The sequence below is a fragment of the Protopterus annectens genome, chromosome 1.part0, assembly GCF_019279795.1.
Source record: "Protopterus annectens isolate FY-2018-M chromosome 1.part0, PAN1.0, whole genome shotgun sequence".
In the NCBI taxonomy this organism is placed as follows: domain Eukaryota; kingdom Metazoa; phylum Chordata; order Ceratodontiformes; family Protopteridae; genus Protopterus; species Protopterus annectens.
In genome coordinates this window covers 783,022,881-783,041,463 of record NC_056725.1, presented here as the reverse complement: position 1 = coordinate 783,041,463, position 18,583 = coordinate 783,022,881, and positions in this window count along the sequence as shown.

Below are 18,583 nucleotides of genomic sequence, written 5' to 3'. Positions count from 1 at the left end.
TGTAGAAAGGAGAGTGAGGTCACCATGAAAGAAAAGATTTTTTTGGGTAAATACTTACATGAGGAAATGTCCCATTTAAACAAAATGGAAATGTGTAGAGCATCCAAACCTAATTTTGGGCAGATGTGCATTTAGTCAGGATGGCATGTACTTGTCGAGATCATGGAAGAGAATTTTTGCAGCAGTTATTTTGCAATATTTGACAAAAACAAGGCAAGATTTTTCCCAGGAAAAAAATTTAACAGTTCACAGATAACACTATTTGATGCACCTCTGATAGTTGTTAATGCCAGAAGCATTAGTAATAATGTTTTTTTTTTATTAAAATTCCCTATACTCCCACAAGATTGATGTTATTGTTTATGAAATATGGTTAAAGAACAATGACTGGAAACCAGATCTTTCAGGGTATAAATGCTTTTACTGTAACAGACATTCTAACAAAAAATCAGGTGGGGTGTTATGATAGGGATTAAAGATAGTTATGAAACGTGATTATTACATGTTCATTGATAACACCAATACTATAGATTGTGTAACTGTGACAGTAAAGACAACCCAAGAACATATAACAGTTGTTGGAGTGCATAGACCACTGATGTCAAGTGTTGATGACCTACAGTAATTCATACATTTCTTACATGAAACACAGGAGGGAAGAATAATATTAGCTGGGGACTTAAATTTACCAGAAACAGACTGGAATAATATTGATTCAACAACATTTGTAAGGAAATTATTTACAACGTACATTCGGGAACAACAATTGCTTCAGATTGTAAAAAAGCCTACCAGTGAATGGAACATACTAGACATTGTTTGTGTTCCTAAAGAAATTATTGTTACTTCTTGTCAAGTTTTACCACCGTTGATGTGCTGTGATCATGGGGATATAAAGGTTAATTTGTTGCTAGATAATTCTGCAAAAATGAAATCTAAACTAATGCACAGAAGATTAATAACTGATAACATGGGAGCAAAACAGTCACTACATAAAACTAATTAGTGATGCATTCACTAGAAAAACTGTGCAAAGAAGGTAGAAAGTTTTGAAAGAGAAATTGTTTGAATGCAAAACAAAAAAAATGTTTAACATCAGAATCTAGGCACACAACCTCGGGAGGATATATTTCTATAAGAGCAAGATATTTGACTAAGATGGGAGACAAAAAAAATATATATAACAAATGGAATGGAGGTCAAACTATGACCCTGAAAACTGAAATAAACAAGCTGGACAGACAAATTAAACATAGTGTGAAACAAGATCAAGAATAATTTGAAGAACATTTATGTAAAGATATGAAGGATAATAGGAAACCATTTTATAGATACATAAGATGTGGGAGGGGTAAAGACATTCAAATTGATAAACTGTGTGTAGACTCTAAGGGCCGGATTCACAATGGCTTGCACGGAGTCTAAGAGTAGAGTAAGACTCCATGCAGCCATCATGTCCGACGAGTGATCCAGGAACAGCCTGTGGGGGCATGTAAGAGAGCTCCTAAAACGGCTCTTACATGGACAGGGCTGGGACATGCAAATCACCTCAGTTGCAGGCAAAAGGCATGCAAATGAGGTAGATTTACGATTCAGGAAACCCGAACCTGTCCGAGTAAGAGCAGTGTTATTTGCAGAAATGTACTCAGTTGACAACTGAGTACCATTCTGCAAATAGGAAAACGGAGCCGTGACAGCTCCAAATAAAGGTTGCATCCAGTGCAGGAAGCATGCCAGTGGCCAAATATACAGCCATTGGAAATGTTCCCTGATGCAAAATTAAAATAAAAATAATAATTTTATTTTGGCGATTTCTGATGTATAAGCGTAGCGCAGTGCCACGCAAACGGGCTGCGTTCTAAAACCCAGTATACTACAAATTTAAACCCACAAATGTGGATTTTATTGAAAATGGAAATATAGAATGCAAGGGAATGGCAGGCTGAAGACAATATGGCCACCAAGTAGAGGTTGTTAAGGGGGGAAGCTCAGTCTAAGACATGTAACCAAGCATTAGTAGGCAATCCTATGTAAATGAGTGTTAGGATAGTGAATCACTAGTTTACATAGCAAATGAGCACGCACAGTCAGTGGAGTGTAGGAGTAGGATATGGGGTGTAACAGAGTAGAATATAGGTGACATCACAAGGGGGGTATGTATGAAAGAAGTGAAGCTCATTGGAGCAGAGTGGCATGTGTCCGCTGTCATTTACACATCATGGAAAGAGGTGTGTCAACAGGTAGGCTAGGGAAAGGCAAGAAATGGAAGGTGTATGCCGTGGATAACACCAAAGTTTCTTGTTGAGCATGCATGCATGCATGTGCGCGCCTGTAAACCCGAGTAAGACAGAGTGTGCTTGTGTAAGCATGAGTGTGCGCGTTTAAGCCAGAGTAAGCATGTATAAGGCTGTTTAAAGAGTTGTAAGCGCGTTTGCGCTGGTGTGTGCACGTTTTAACCCGAATAAGCAGGTTTTAGTCCATGTAAGCATGTGTGCACGCGTGTGTTAGCTGCTGTGCACGTGTTTGCACTTGTGTGTGTGGCGCTCCCCCCCCTGAGGAAACAGAAAGGAAAAAGGAAGCACAACAAATAGTAGGAAGCTACCAGGGAGTACTAGCAGAGCTAGCAGGTGAAAACAATCAGAATCAGGCAATTATACAGGCAGTACACTAGCCCAGCCTAGCACTTAAAACTCTGCCAGCAACAGTCTATTATGTTTCTCACAACAGACACTGCAGTAAGCTAATAGAAGTGAAAACTGAAAAAGCTTTACTGAGACAAAGAAATGTTAGGGGCTGCCATTGCTGTTATAAGGTGACATATGCAACATGCTGAGGGTGGTGACAGTGGAAATGCTGCTGGACAACCCACAGTGAGGAGACGGAGAAGAGTGTACAGGCCCAGGGTAACCTACCAGGGGCTACATGAGCTGGAGATAGTGGAGTGCTATAGAGTGGACAGAGACCTCCTGCAGCAAATTGTTGAGCTGTGCAGGCCACGCCTCACACACAGAACCAACAGAGGGGAACCCATCCCAGTGGAAACCAAGGTATGTGTTGGCCTAAGAATACTAGCAACAGGTACCTTCCAGAGACCAACTGGTGATATGATGGGGATATCACAGGCATCAGCATCCAGGGTACTACACCAGTTTCTGGATGCCATGTCAGCACATGTCGATGATCATGTATATTTTCCCAATTCCCGTGAGGTATTGGCCAGCAATATGTATCTCTTCCAGCAAATAGTGGAATACCCTGAGGTAGTGGGTGCAATAGACTGCACGCACATATGCATCAAAGCACCAGCCGGTGAGCAGGGTAGGGTCTACTTCAACCGCAAGGGCTTCCCCTCCATCACCGCCAGGTTATGTGTGATGCCCAGGGCATAATACTGAATGTGTGTGCAGGCTGCCCTGGAAGCTACCATGATTCCCATATCTGGCATCTGATGCAGCTGTACCAGACATTTGCCAATGGGGACATCCCACATGGTCACCTAGTGGGGGATGCTTGCTATGCACTGGAGCCGTGGCTGATGACACCCATCAGAAATGCACACACACCTGAACAGGAATGCCATAATGAGGCACACGCACAAACACGTAATGTAATAGAGCATGTGTTTGGGCTGCTCAAGTCATGGTGCCGGTGCCTGGACACATCTGGTGGAGCCTTGCAGCACTCACCAACTACATGTACCCAAATTGTCATGGTATGTGCTATGCTACATAATATGATCCTGTGAAAACAGCTGCAGCAGGACCAGCATAGGCCTGGGCCAAACAGCCCCCCACCATTGCCAAGGCCATCACAGGCAGAGCGTGACTCGGAGGAGGAACAACCTGAGCCTTCCCCAGTAGGCAGAAGGAGGCGTGCCCAGTATGCTTTGGCCTTGGCAAAGAGGCAGCGCATAGCACATACATTGGCTCAGTGGGAACTCTGGAAATGATACCTCTCTCCGACTCGCACATAAAGTAAAAGGGATGCCTAAGTTGACACTACCTGCTTCCAAACATGTGCAGGGAGTGTAGTATGTGCATCCGACATAGGCAGCCCTGCAGCACCACCTAAGGCATGAATGCCATGTGTTAAGCAATATAAAGCAGTGCTAAACAGCAATTACCACCATGTAGTATATGCAAACAAAATTGCACACACCAACTAGCACAACTGTGGTCAATGTTCAGTAATATTGGGCAACGTCCAGCAATGTTGGTGAATATTGAGCAATGTCAGACAAGCCTGGTCTAAGTAGGGCATAGCTGAACAAAAGCCAACATGCTCATATTTGCTTAACAGGCCCTTAAACAGTCTGGTCTGCTCAGTATGAAAATATAAAGCAGTGATGGGCCTCGAACCCAGGATACTGTACACTATAACCAAACTACTGAACCACTGAACCATGACAGTATTTCAGTGGTCCACCTGCATGACGGAATGTTGGTATGTCTATGCAAAGTATTCTATGGAAACCCTGCAGGCACAGCATAATCCTTGTTGAGTTATGACACAAAGGTGAGTCCTGCAGTGAGAACAGAACCTGACTTCCAACACACACAGTATAAATGTTAATATCGGTCATGTTCGCACACATCAGCAAATGTAGTGGACCTCAGATAGCAACATACTGAAGGGTCACACTGGGCATGCTCACACACTTGAATAAATGAGACAAATGTCAGGCAACAAAACATGGAATGTCAGAACTGGGCATGCTCACACAGGCCATGTCTGAGTACAGCAGTGGGCCACGCATATCTGGCAGTTGCATGTGTTAACCCAGGAACCTGTCACTATACAGCAATCCGCCTTGTGCACACAGTTATATGACAACAGACACATCTATAATATAGTGGAACCCTGTCATAATCAAATATGTTCTGCAGATACTGAAATTCTTCATGGAAACTGGTACAGCAAAGATGATAAAGACCTGCAAACAGTATCAGCAATAAACATTGTGCATCTTGAACATTAGCATAGGTTCAGAGGTCGATACTAGGCTATCTGCCCTAGGGCATGTACAAGCCTAGCCAGAGTGTGTTTGGCATTCCCAACCCTGTCAGATTACTACACTGTGTGTGTGAATAGTAGGTCACACAAGATAGCCCATGTACATTTATGCTAGTGTGTCTCTGTCTAGCAGGGACACAGAAGATATCCCAGGGGTAAATATACAATCACCCATACAGTCATCAAGATGTCTCCAGTAGGTGGTCAGTGGGTGGCTCTGCCTATGTGAAACTGGGATTACATTCTGTAGTGAGTGGAGCCTCTGGGATAAGAATCTGTCCCTCCACAATGTCCTATCAACATCTGTGCTGAGGTATATGTCCCTGCAGTGTGTAGCTCCAAGGGAGTTGGATATCCTGAGGTGGAGCATGTCCATTAATTCTGGTTTGGGTACAGCTGTAAGCAACAGGCACACATCATATCTGAGTAGGTGGTAAGCGACTGAGTAGAGCTGGAGTTACTGCATCTGAACTATGCAGGACATCTGTGTGAGTCCCTAGATCTGCTTGGTGAGGACCGTCCGTGGCCAGTATAGTTGCTGCAGGTGTCAGGTAAGGTACACCCCAAATGTGGCATTGTAACCAGGCATGGATGTGATGAGTATAGGGGCACAATGACCTCACTCAATCTAGATGTGAAACCATATGGGATAAGGTGGCACACATAGAAGGTGTGTCCAAACACTTTGGCAACGTGAATGTTAAAGGCGACAATACGAACAAGTGACAATACGAACAACTCCTACCGTATGTAATGGAGTACTATCTATGTGGTAATGTGTGGGCATGCTGTTACTCCCAAAGGGGATGACTATGCAACTAATGGCATTTAGCTGTAGGCCATGCCTCAGGCACCAGCCATCCATCACTGTGAGACCCTGATTGAGTAAGCATGTGGCAGCTGGAGAGTTGATCATGGCAGCCAGTTTGCAATCAAGTGCAAACATGTTCAGCCATATTCCCCCTGTGATAGCCTGTACATAAGACAAATATATACTGAACAAGAGAGATCCCAGGACCAAGCCGTATGGGATGCCATGTGTAACTGGTGTATAGTCAGACATGGCACCTGCAATTCTGACCATGTTGGTGCTATCCCTGATCTAGGTATCAATCCATTGTGTGAGATATGTGTCCAAATTGACGCTGGTGAGCCTATGCATAATGGCCCAGTGGGTTATTGTGTTGAATGGTTTTGCAAGGTTCAGGTAGGCTGTGTGGACAGACGTCCCTATGTCGATGGACCTGTTAGCCATTTAAAGAATACCTACAGGTTCAAGAGGCAAGATCTGCCCACAACAATGCTGAAATGTGTAGGACACAGTGTCTGTAGGTTCCCGATGTCTATGTGTAGGAGTCCTATGGCAATATGCTCCATAGCTTTGCAGAACAGGCTACATAGGCTTATAGGGCAATATTGTCTGTGGTCCATTGTGACACCAACTCTGTGGAGTGGGATCACTGTTGCAGTACGCCATTCCTTGGGTACATATCCTGTGGTAACTCTGATATTGAACAGTGATGTAATGTGAGGGTTGCGTTTGTCATGATGCTCGTGTATGATGCAGACTGGGACACCATCTGGTCACATTGATACTGTGATGTACGCTGTGGGGAGGGCAGCACTCACCTGTTACTGTGTGATGTCAGGGAGGTTATACTCTGTTGGGATGGATAGTTGCTCCTTAGGGGGGATGGGTAGGAGACATCTGCACTGAACCTGTTTGCCAGGATGTAGGCAATGCCAGTGGGTTCAGGGAAGGTTTAGTCAGTATGCAGTAACTCACAGCATATCAGTGAGTGTCCACCCAGGTTCCTGACATAACTGAAGAAGGCCGTGTGATAGTCCTACATGTCAGGTGCAATTGTCTGGTAGATGCGGCCCTTAGAAAAGTCCATGAGTGATTGTAGCTGTCTGCTAGTACAGATCACAGATGCCTTCCCAGTCTGGGATTGTGCTCTATCATGTAGTAGCGTCCTCCTGACATTGTACAGCTTATTAATGGCTGGGGTCTACCAGACAGGTCCCCTGCCATTGTAGTAGTGGGTCTTGTTTTTATTTGGGATAGCACAATCCATGCAGTCCACTAGGTGTCCATAGAATGTGTATGTAAAGGATGCAGCAGTGTGAGCCGTATATGCCACTGTCTCAGGATCTCTGAAGGATACCACCTTGCTTTGGTGAAGTGAGATGTCAGCTCATGAGAAGTTCACCAAGATTACCCAGGATGGGTGTGTGGAGGGTATATGTATGTCCTGTGACATACATGTATGTTCTGACTTTACCAATGAGGGGTATATCGCTGGTGTAGAACATAGAGTCCCCATGTTGGTGATGAGCAGGTCCAATATGTATTCCCCCTTGTGGCTGTGCTGACTGGTTGTGCCAAAGCATATGAGTCCACAAATTGTAGTGACTGTTGGGTGAGGTTGTCGGGGCTTGAGTAGTATCCCCAATCAATATGTGTGTATATGAAGTCACACAATATAATGGTGTCTGTGGAGACCTTCATATTCTCCATAGTTCCCACAAAAGCCGAGTGCGGTTCCTGAGTTTGGGAGTGTGTTCTGTAGCAGGCAACAAACTGAAAGGCAGTATTGCACAACGGTAGTTGTATATGTATGGTCTGTGATGCTTTGTGCAGTGCTACTAACCTGGAGGTGTGTGTATCTGTGATGTATATGGATACTCCCACTAGTTGTGTTGTCTGTTCCAAGTCTTGTTGTCAGACAGCATGGTATGAAACATAACCTGGTAGTGCTGGTGTGCATAAGCGAGCCTGAACCAGGTGTCTGTCAGTGCACAGATATTGCTCTCCTCCATACTGAGGAGAGTCCTGAGTAGCCACAATATGAGGTTAACACAACTGTTGTTGAGCAGCATTAGCCTTAGTTTCATTTAACCTGTAATGTCTATGGAGGTGGGTTTGTCTTCTGAGCCCTGCTTAAAAAAGGCACTCTGGTGGTAGCAAGATCCTTAGCCAGCATTCCAAAGTCCAAGGGTGACAGGTGCAAGCTGTCCATAGTGAAGCTACGTGACATGTTGAGCATGTCACCATATGCTGACAGACACTGTATCCCCTATGAATGAAACTAATTTGTTAGCTAACTGTTAAATGTGATATGTGTGTCTGTATACTGTGACATCATAATTGGTGGGTGTAAGATGCTAGACAAGGTCAGGGTCATATTGGCCTGGGCTACATGATCAGAGTGTACCTCCATGTATCATGTCATGTGGTCCAGGGAGTAACGTCTGAGGTTACACACACCAGCATGGACAATGATGGTGCCAGTCTTGTACTTGCTTTGAAGTGACCTGACTGCCTGTGTTATGCGGCAGATCCTGGCACCCAACAGACAGCCCAAAGTGACTATTCCCTTGTCAGGGCTGGTTTGTGGTACATCAGTGTGTCTGAACATAAGTGTCGCCTATTACAAGTGTATTAGATGTGTTGTTTAGCCCGAAGGGCAGTGACTGTGTGGCACACTGACATTGTGAACTTTGTGATATGTGGGTATTGTAGTGGGGTAGCAGGTGTGTGTGTCTGTTTTGGAGGTCTCTGCTGCTTAGGTAGAGTACATTTACAGCATCCGAGTATGTCAGTGTGTGCTAATGTGGTTTGAGTACTGTTGCTAGAGGATATGTGAGACTGATATGTGGTGTGTGTGGTTACCTTCCCCACCTGATAGACTGTGCCAGTCATGGGTTGAGAGAGTTCAGCTCCCTGTATGTCTATATAGGTGCACTCACACATATATCTGAGTTTGTCGGGAGGAGGAGTGGGTTGTCTGTGTACATGAGGCAGATGTGACATTGTGTCAATATCACAATATCCACCAGCTGGACTGAAGAGTACACACAAAACCGACCCCTGGACATGCCAGGATATTATCATGACATACTCTGTAGCCTGATCAGAAAGGATCAGTAGGATGTTAAGCATGTAAAAGAGTATAACAGGGATTAGTGCTCATGTTCATTAGTGTTTTGTAAGGAGGAGCTGAGAAGGAGTCCAGACTGAATCATGCCACCTCCTTCAGCTATGTCATAAATATCAATGTACACCCATATATGTCCTGAGTCAGGGCCAATTGTACCTGAGTGTCAATGCCGACATCATGATAGACAGGCCCATATGTACATACCCATCCCCCACTGACAATAGTCCACATCATCATACCAGGAGATATCACATGTAGAATGGATGAGCAGCTACCCCCACTGCCAACACTGCCAAACTACACAGGATGTGGAAACATTGAATGTGTCACAGCTACATATGGCACTCCCCACAAGTGTTGGTGCACAACACACCATGGGAAGTCAAGTCCAGTATGCCTATGAGGTCTGATCTGCAAGGTCATGGAGTCCATCATGGTTGCAGTCATAAACAGAGCTATTGGAAGCCGACACACACACAACCCTACCAACTGTGGTATGTTCATGTGCGGATCATGGTTCCCAAACATGCTAGACTGCTTGCAAGGCAGCCACCCAGGACATACATCAATGAACACATCTACACATGTGTCACATAGACTTTGAATAGCCCTTTATCAACATCCCAGACACATGTAGTATCCACAAAACCAAGAAGCTGTGCATAAATATGTGTTGACATATGACGGAATGTCAATGTGTCCACAGATAGATCACACAAGGTAAGGATACTGAGGTCATGTTCAAGCTGTTGACACCTGCTGACCCACATGGACACTTCCTGGAATGGCATAAAACAAAGTGTACACACATCACCATGTCCAGTCTGATGATGTCACCATCCTATAAATACAGCAGGAGAAGGGAAACCAGCCAGTAAAGCAAATAGTGTGCCATGTTAATGCGTCTCTTTCCAGTATCATAACATAGTTAGGTAGGGGTTTGAATCCTGCAAACTGTGTGTGTGTGGGGATGTGTGTATGTGTGCAGTTTCCTTTGAGAGGTGTTCCCTTTTTGGAGACTGGGAAAACTCAGTAAAGGAGGTACATTCCTCTTTGGAAAGTCTGATGATGTCACCATCCTACAAATACAGCAGGAGAAGGGAAACAAGCCAATAAAGCAAATAGTGCGCCATGTTAGTGCGTCTCTCTTTAGTATCATAACATAGTTAGGTAGGGATTTGAATCCTGCAAACAGTGAGTGTGTATGTGTGCAATTGTCTTTGAAAGGAGTTCCCTTTTTGGAGATTGTGAAAACACACTAAAAGAGGTACATTCCTCTTTGGAAAGTCTGATGATGTCACCATCCTACAAATACTGCAGGAGAAAGGAAACCAGCCAGTAAAGCAAATAGTGCGCCATGTTAGTGTGTCTATTTCTAGTATCATAACATAGTTAGGTAGGGGTTTGAATCTTGCAAACAGTGAGTGTGTATGTGCACAATTGTTGAAAGGAGTGCCCTTTTTTGGAGATTGTGAAAACACACTAAAAGAGGTACATTCCTCTTTGGAAAGTCTGATGATGTCACCATCCTACAAATACTGCAGGAGAAGGGAAACCACCCAATAAAGCAAATAGCGTGCCATATTAGTGCATCTCTCTTTAGTATCATAACATACTTAAGTAGGGGTTTGAATCCTGCAAACAGTGTGTGTATGTGTGCAATTGTCTTTGAAAGGAGTGCCTTTTTTGGAGACTGGGAAAACACACTAAAAGAGGTACATTCCTCTTTGGAAAGTCTGATGATGTCACCATCCTACAAATACAGCAGGAGAAGGGAAACCAGCCAGTAAAGCAAATAACGCACTGTGTTAATGCGTCACACTCTAATATCATAACATAGTTAGGTAGGGGTTTGAATCCTGCAAACAGTGTGTGTATGTGTGCAATTGTCTTTGAAAGAAGTGTCCTTTTTGGATACTGTGAAAACACACTAAAAGAGGTACATTCCTCGGAAAGTCTGATGATGTCACCATCCTACAAATACTGCAGGAGAAGAAAAAACAGCCAGTGAAGCAAATAATGTGCCGTGTTAGTGCGTTGCTCTCTATTATTATAGCATAGTTATGTAGGGGTTTGAATCCTGAAAACAATGAGTGTGTGTGTGTGTGCAATTGTCTTTGAAAGGAGTGCCCTTTTTGGAGACTGTGAAAACACACTAAAAGAGATACATTCCTCTTTGGAAAGTCTGATGATGTCACCATCCTACAAATACAGCAGGAGAAAAGAAATCAGCCAGTAAAGCAAATAGTGTGCCGTGTTAATGCGTCACTCTCTAGTATTATAACATAGTTAGATAGGGGTTTAAATCCTGCAAACTGTATGTGTGTGTGGGGGGGGGTTGTGTGTATGTGTGCAATTGTCTTGAAAGGAGTGTCCTTTTTGGAGACTGTGAAAACACACTAAAAGAGGTACATTACTCTTTGGAAAGTCTGATGATGTCACCATCCTACAAATACTGCAGGAGAAGGGAAACCAGCCAGTAAAGCAAATAGCATGCCATGTTAGTGCGTCTCTCTCTAGCATCATAACATAGTGAGGTAGGGATTTGAATCCTGCAAACAGTGTGTGCATGTGTGCAATTGTCTTTGAAAGGAGTGCCCTTTTTGGAGACTGTGAAAACACACTAAAAGAGGTACATTCCTCTTTGGAAAGTCTGATGATGTCGCCATCCTACAAATACTGCAGAAGAAGGGACACCAGCCAGTAAAGCAAATAGCGGGCCGTGTTAAGGTGTCTTTCTCTAGTATTATAACATAGTTAGGTAGGGGTTTAAATCCTACAAATGCTGACTGTGTGTGTGCCACTGTTGGTCAACACGGTGTGGGTTTTGCTTTTACTATGGTATGACATAGTATGATGACAACAGTAAGTGCATTGCAGACATCAGGTATCTGCATGGCAAATATATATGTGTACATGTCCCCTCAATCAGTACATATGTGTGAAGCCTGCATACTACATGAATACATTTATTTCCATTGACAGGTTGTGCCGCTGCTTCTCAGATAGTAGGTCACATATGTATGTATGTGACACGGCCGTCCACTGTTGTGTTCTGTGGCCAAGGTCATCTGTGGCACACACACCCATGACAGTTAGTTAAGAGTAGTGTGAGTTAGGATATATGCCTGGAAAATATGTCAGACATGGTCATACACAACAAAGTCTGCCAAGAATGGGCAGTCTTTATAGGTGTATTACTGCCTTGTGGATATGCATTCAGGCCTCTAATGTCTTATGTGATACACCTTGGGACTCCACAATACCTATGGATATGTGGATAGCAAGGGACACATGACATAACATGGGTCTGTATGTACACAATGGTACCCAACATACATGTTGAGGGCTACCACCTGTGTGGTACTGACGGGATAGTATGTTTAGTACATGAGGATGACTATGCCATAGTTGGCATACCGCTATACAGCATGTATCACACAACGGGTATCTGTCTGTATGATACCCTTTTGTATTATATGCGTTCCATCCAGGGAATGCATTGTAGGCCAATCCATGCATTCTCAGATTTGGATGGACACATCCCTAGTGTGTCTGCATGTACCTAAGGGGGCTATATGACACACAGGTGTGGTCACAGTAATGGGTGGTGGTCATCACCACTGGTTAGTGTTATAGTGTAGCACCGGAAGGATCCAATTGATACTAGGTTCCCTACTACTGTGTGTCATTTGTCAGGACATCATCCAATGATTGCTTATAGTCATGCTGTTGAGGTTGTGTATACTACTAGACCGCAAATCATTGACTGATATTAACGGTATCACCCGCAGCATAGTGTCAACCCATGTCATACACACGTCTACCCATGTTATTACATAACTGTAGTAGAATGCATACTGGCCATTGAAAGATGCAATGAGATGTTAACAATGTGTATGACAGGGTATGCCACACATCCCATGTGTCCACTATGCACGTACATCCAGACAGTGCGCACCCACCATGTTCACAGATGTACACTTGCTAATCTGTACTGCACACATCACACACGTACTGTCCACTCACTAACACATGCTGGCAACAGATCACACATCAGCCAAGTGGCACATGGGTGAATAATACATATTCAGACCTAACAGTGGTGTAAACAATGCTACATTGACAATCAGAGCTTTGATGCATAATGTCTGCTCAGATATACCTACAAGGATGTAGTTACACTTCCTTGTTGACAAGTTGCTATTATTGCTACACTGCTATAGTGTTACCCTGTGCATCAGCACCATGTTAGCCTGTCCCTCCATCGATAATGCAGATGACAGGAGGTGGCACAGGTATCATCATATACACAGGGCATTTTGTTGTTTGCCAGAGCCTGACATTGACCCATCCAATCAACATGTGTGTGTGTGTGTGTGTGTGTGTGTGTGTGTGTGTGTGTGTGTGTGTGTGTGTGTGTGTGTGTGTGTGTGTGTGTGTGTGTGTGTGTGTGTGTGTGTGTGTGTGTGTGTGTGTGTGTGTGTGTGTGTGTGTGTGTGTGTGTGTGTGTGTGTGTGTGTGTGTGGGACAACAGTACAGCATGGGCCAATGTTGATGTAATGTGTGTGTGTATGTGTGAGCCCTAGTTGTTTGGTTAATGTGTGTGTGTGTCTGCATGCACACAGCTCCACCATGTGGCTGCAATATATGGTGGTTTGTGGGACAGCCACAGACTGTACCTGCTTGGCTGTATAGATCACTGTCTCTGGCCACAGACACAGTACCTGTGCCTGTCAGGGGTGCTACGGACAGTATCAGGTACCAACCCTGACTGGGTACTGTCATCAGAGGCAGAGGTATGATGACTGGACCCATGTCCCTGCTGGGACTGGCCAGAGCCACGTGCACGTGGTCTACTGGGGCAGACAAGGGACAGGCCAGCCCCAGCATTGCTGGGGCTGGTACTGTCACTATGGGAGCAGCTGTGAACTGTGGGCTGTCCGTGACCACTGCCAGCTGTTGCTGGCATGCGTCTGCGTCGATGTCGCAACCGTCCCGCATGGTCCTGGCTTGAGGAAGACATGTTGTGGAGGGCATCTATTGTCTCCCCCCAATGTCTATCAATGACCTCGGTGTACGTCCGGATGGCACCGGCAAGGTCACGGATGCTGTCATTGACAGCGGTGTAATGTGCCTCTGCGCCCTAAGTCCCTGCCTGGTGTACCGTTCCATATGTGCCTGAGCCTGCATTACAGCCTGGAACATAGTGGTTATCGTAAGACCTGTGAGGGCACGTCTGCCAGGGGCAATATGTCCAGTGGAGCTCCCCCCGAGAACCCCTGGACCTCCACCTATGTGGTGCCGTTCTGGGTCTATGGCTATGGCTGCTGTGAGGGGATGCAAGTGCCATGGGTACCACACTCTCCTGGTCAATGCCAACTGTATGCTGTCCCTCCCCTATGGCCATTAGTGGTGAGGGATGTAATGGAAGTATGAGTGTGCGCATAGATGGGGTTGAAAGCTGTGTACTGTCGATTGGCAGACCAATGACAGACCCTGTCAAATCTCCCTGTGCCAAAATACGTGTCATCATCACCACTATCCGTGGCAGTGGCTTCAGGTCACCTGCTGCTTTTGCCAACCCCTACCTCAGCACCTGTGAGAGGAAGACAGGAAACACACGTTATGGTCTGCACATGCACACATGCACACATGAACACATGCACACATGCACACAGGAACACATGCACACAGGAACACATGCACACATGCACACATGCACACATGCACACAGGAACACATGCACACAGGAACACAGGAACACATGCATGCAGGAACACAGGAACACATGCACACTCCTCACTACAGCAGATACACACACACACACACACACACACACACACACACACACAAAACATAAATCCAAATCATACTCAATACTGGTTGAAGGTGGGTGACAGTATCACAAGGCAAACAGTCACATCACACATGTCAGCATGCAGAATAAGTGTTGATCATGTCCATGCAGTGTGAGTATAGACAGCCATAGTTAATGACAGTGTACATGGCTGTGGCACATGTGTGTACATGTTCAGTGATTGCCTACACCCTGGAACACAATGTGTACAAGGACATGACATTTCTGTGCAAATATTATAAGGTCTGCAATGTCCTGTGCACCATCACACACAAGTATACATACCATGGCTGCATGTGTTATCTGTGTGTCAAATAGATTTCCTTGTCTGATTGCAGTGTCTGTGTCTGTAGCAGATAATTCTGGACACAGGTGTAGCACATGCATGCTATGTACACACACAGGATGAGTGGTGCATGTATACATGATGGGATACCAATCCTGGACATGGTCATTGTAACAGTATGGGGTGTAGTACCATTAGCCATCATCATCATGCATCATGTGGTCACTCAAGGCACTTAAGTGTGCTAGACCACCGCCTAGCATGCTGTACCTGAACCGCAGTGCCGTGGCTAAGTTCACAATTACACATCCATGTTGCACAAGGGTGTGTGAGGTGCCCAATAGGGAGCATTGCCTAACATGACTGTGTTATGTGTTGAGGAGGAGTGTTGCACAGCCCCATGCTAGGCCCCTACCCCTCAGGTATATTATGTGTGGTGTGTGGATGACATGTGGGATACTGAAGTGTGACCTGGCAGCGGGTGTTCGGTTACACTATGTGTAGCATGTTAAGGTGTACTGCGTATGACAAACATCTTATGTTGTGTACATGTATGTCAACTATGCCTATCCAATGTGCAGCACAGTGTTGCCACATTTGTGTCTGATGCTCTGTGCATTGCATGTGATTGAGGCAGCTACTGACATTACTGAGATGTTTCACGTCTCACAGCAAACATGTACAACATGCATTATGCATAGGTGTGTTATGTGTACATGGCCTACACCTCACCTATGACATGCACAGTTCAATACCAAGTTTAAAGTGTTAACACACTCACCAGCATGTAACGTCTGCCCTGCTGTCACACCAGAGGGACCTGCAAGAATATGACACAATTTGTCAGTGGCCACAACTGTGGCATTGCTACTGTGAGTGTGCTAAACTACAGTAGAACAACAGGCATAGGTGTACAGATACTATTCAAATTATCAGTATTGTACACAATAGGCAGCACAACTGCTAAACACAGTACACATCTCACACATACATAATTTAACAATACAGGTAACAGTAGTCTACAGCTAGGGCATGTTACCTGCATGCTCCATGTCATCATGCTTGGTGGCTCCGGCCTCCATGACGACACATTTGTGATGTTGTTGCTGCTGTAGGCCAGGAGCCACCACACTTAGCAGCAGTTCCTCAACTCTGGTGAGGGGGGGGATGTATGGCCACCCCATCACCTGTGGCAAGCTGTTGTCTGTGGATATCAGATGCACACCACCGGACATGTCTAATTAAATCACTGCAGTGATGGCGTACCTGATCATATGTCCGGTTATGCATGCCTATGTCATTTACCCGACGAACAAGTGCTTGCCACAGTGCAGTACACTCCTGCTGGTGCTGGCTGGCCCTGGAAAACAGCAGGGTATAGTGCTGAACCAGGCTGTGGTGGATTTCCTGTTCCTCTGCGGCTGTGTAGCAGGGATTCCTGTGATGAACCATAAGTCTGGAAGACAAGTAAACAATATGTGTGAGCAAGTCATGTGGCACGCTTAACATTATACAGTACAGATATCAGTTAACTGCCATATATAGCATCTGTTCGTCTGTCAGAGGATACACACATTCAATACCACATATCAGTGCTCAGCCCACAACTGGCTGACAGTGCCTGCCACACTCCATATGACACACCAGTATACTCCAGTACTCGGCTCACTGTTTGGGATCCAATGCACAGCCTTGCCAGGGGGGTACATATCAAGCTAATGCATGCAGAAATATGTCATCCATTGCAATGAATGTGAAGTACAGTTACAGTATAACCAGTAACCCACCCTAGTTGTTGATGCCATACCCCTACCTAACATATGTGCACAGTTGTTAATATAGCTGGCATACTGCTATAACAGAGTATACATGTTGCTAGGTACACACGCAAACCCTGCATCACACATGATTGCGGACATGGTACAGACATCATTACACACACATCAGACATTCATACAACACACAAATGTATGCTGACACAGATGAGCATTTCCTGTGTACCTTACAGTACTGTGTGCCCCTATTTACAGATACCTATGCCTGAGGAATGTAATGTGTGCAGACTACAGGAAACACACAAGACAGTGTTACCAGGGAATGTGAACATACACTATACTGTGCTGTTTAGGCCTACAGCTTCAGGTGGTACACCAGTTCAAATGTCAGCTGGATTCACTAGCAGTACCACTTACTGAGCATACATGTATTGCTTCAGCCTATGATGGGACACCATAGTCGTACACAAGGAACTACGTCACAACATATACCATCCTACTATGTCTGCATCCCAATAACTGACACATCTTTCTCTGGCCTCACACTTAGGACACAAACGACCATGACAAAAACAACCTCACACTTAGCTATCACACCATTACAGACCTTGCACACATTCACTGTCACACTCATTCCACCTCACATAGCAGGTATCGCACTGTGTACATGTCTGTGTGCATTGTGTCATAAGTAGGTAATATGCTATTGTCCCTGGGGCCTACAGCAGCCTAGCCATATGCTACCTTGGCCTTTGACACACATGTAATTAGATTTCACTTCCTCCTGTCAACCGGATACACAGAGGTGATTCCCAGGGCGTGTTACCTATTCCCCAGACAATCATCAGGGGTATGTCTGACATCTGCTACTGAGGAGCCTTGTTTGTTCATGCTGGGTGGTTTACTACAGAGTATGGCATATTTGCCAATAGGAGCCTATCCATCCAGCATGTGCTGTTTAGTGAGGTTGTGGGGATTAGAGACCTAGGCCGTGTAGCCCGGTGGGATTGTGAGGTGTTGACATGGTGGTTGTCTGACTGCTATGGGTGTGGCATACCTCTGTATGTTCGGCAGAGGTAACCTCTGGGTGACCGGTATGCAGCGCACTGTAGCTGTGGTTATCCGAGTCAGTCTGCATAGGGTATGTGTTTCAGGGCGTATTACCCGTTGTGAGGTATGTCTGTGGCCTTTCCACTTGCTGTAGTTGTCATGTGAGGTACATACCACATGGGGCATTGTGATGAGTACAGGGGAACACTGACCTATATTTCCATACATGACACATCGTTTGTGATGACACGTACCACGCAGACAGATTACAAGACTAGTGTGGCACTGTGAATATCAAAGGGGAGGCTACTGCCCACCTGTGTCCCATGTTCCCTTCTGACACCTTCAGTGTTAGTCAGGCAACCACCTATCTGGTAGTTAGTGGGCAAAGTGTTTTCGAATGGGGTATGGCACTGCAGTATCAACACTGGTGATAAGTCCATGCCTTGGTCACCAGGCACCTGTTGCAATACGTCTGACCCTGTATCTCCCTCTCTCACTATATAGAAATATATATATATATATATATATATATATATATATATATATATATATATATATATATATATATATATGGATCACCTTCAGATGTCCGAAACGCCAAACCGCCGACACACAAATCACCGACACCAAAAGACCGACAACAAAAAATACC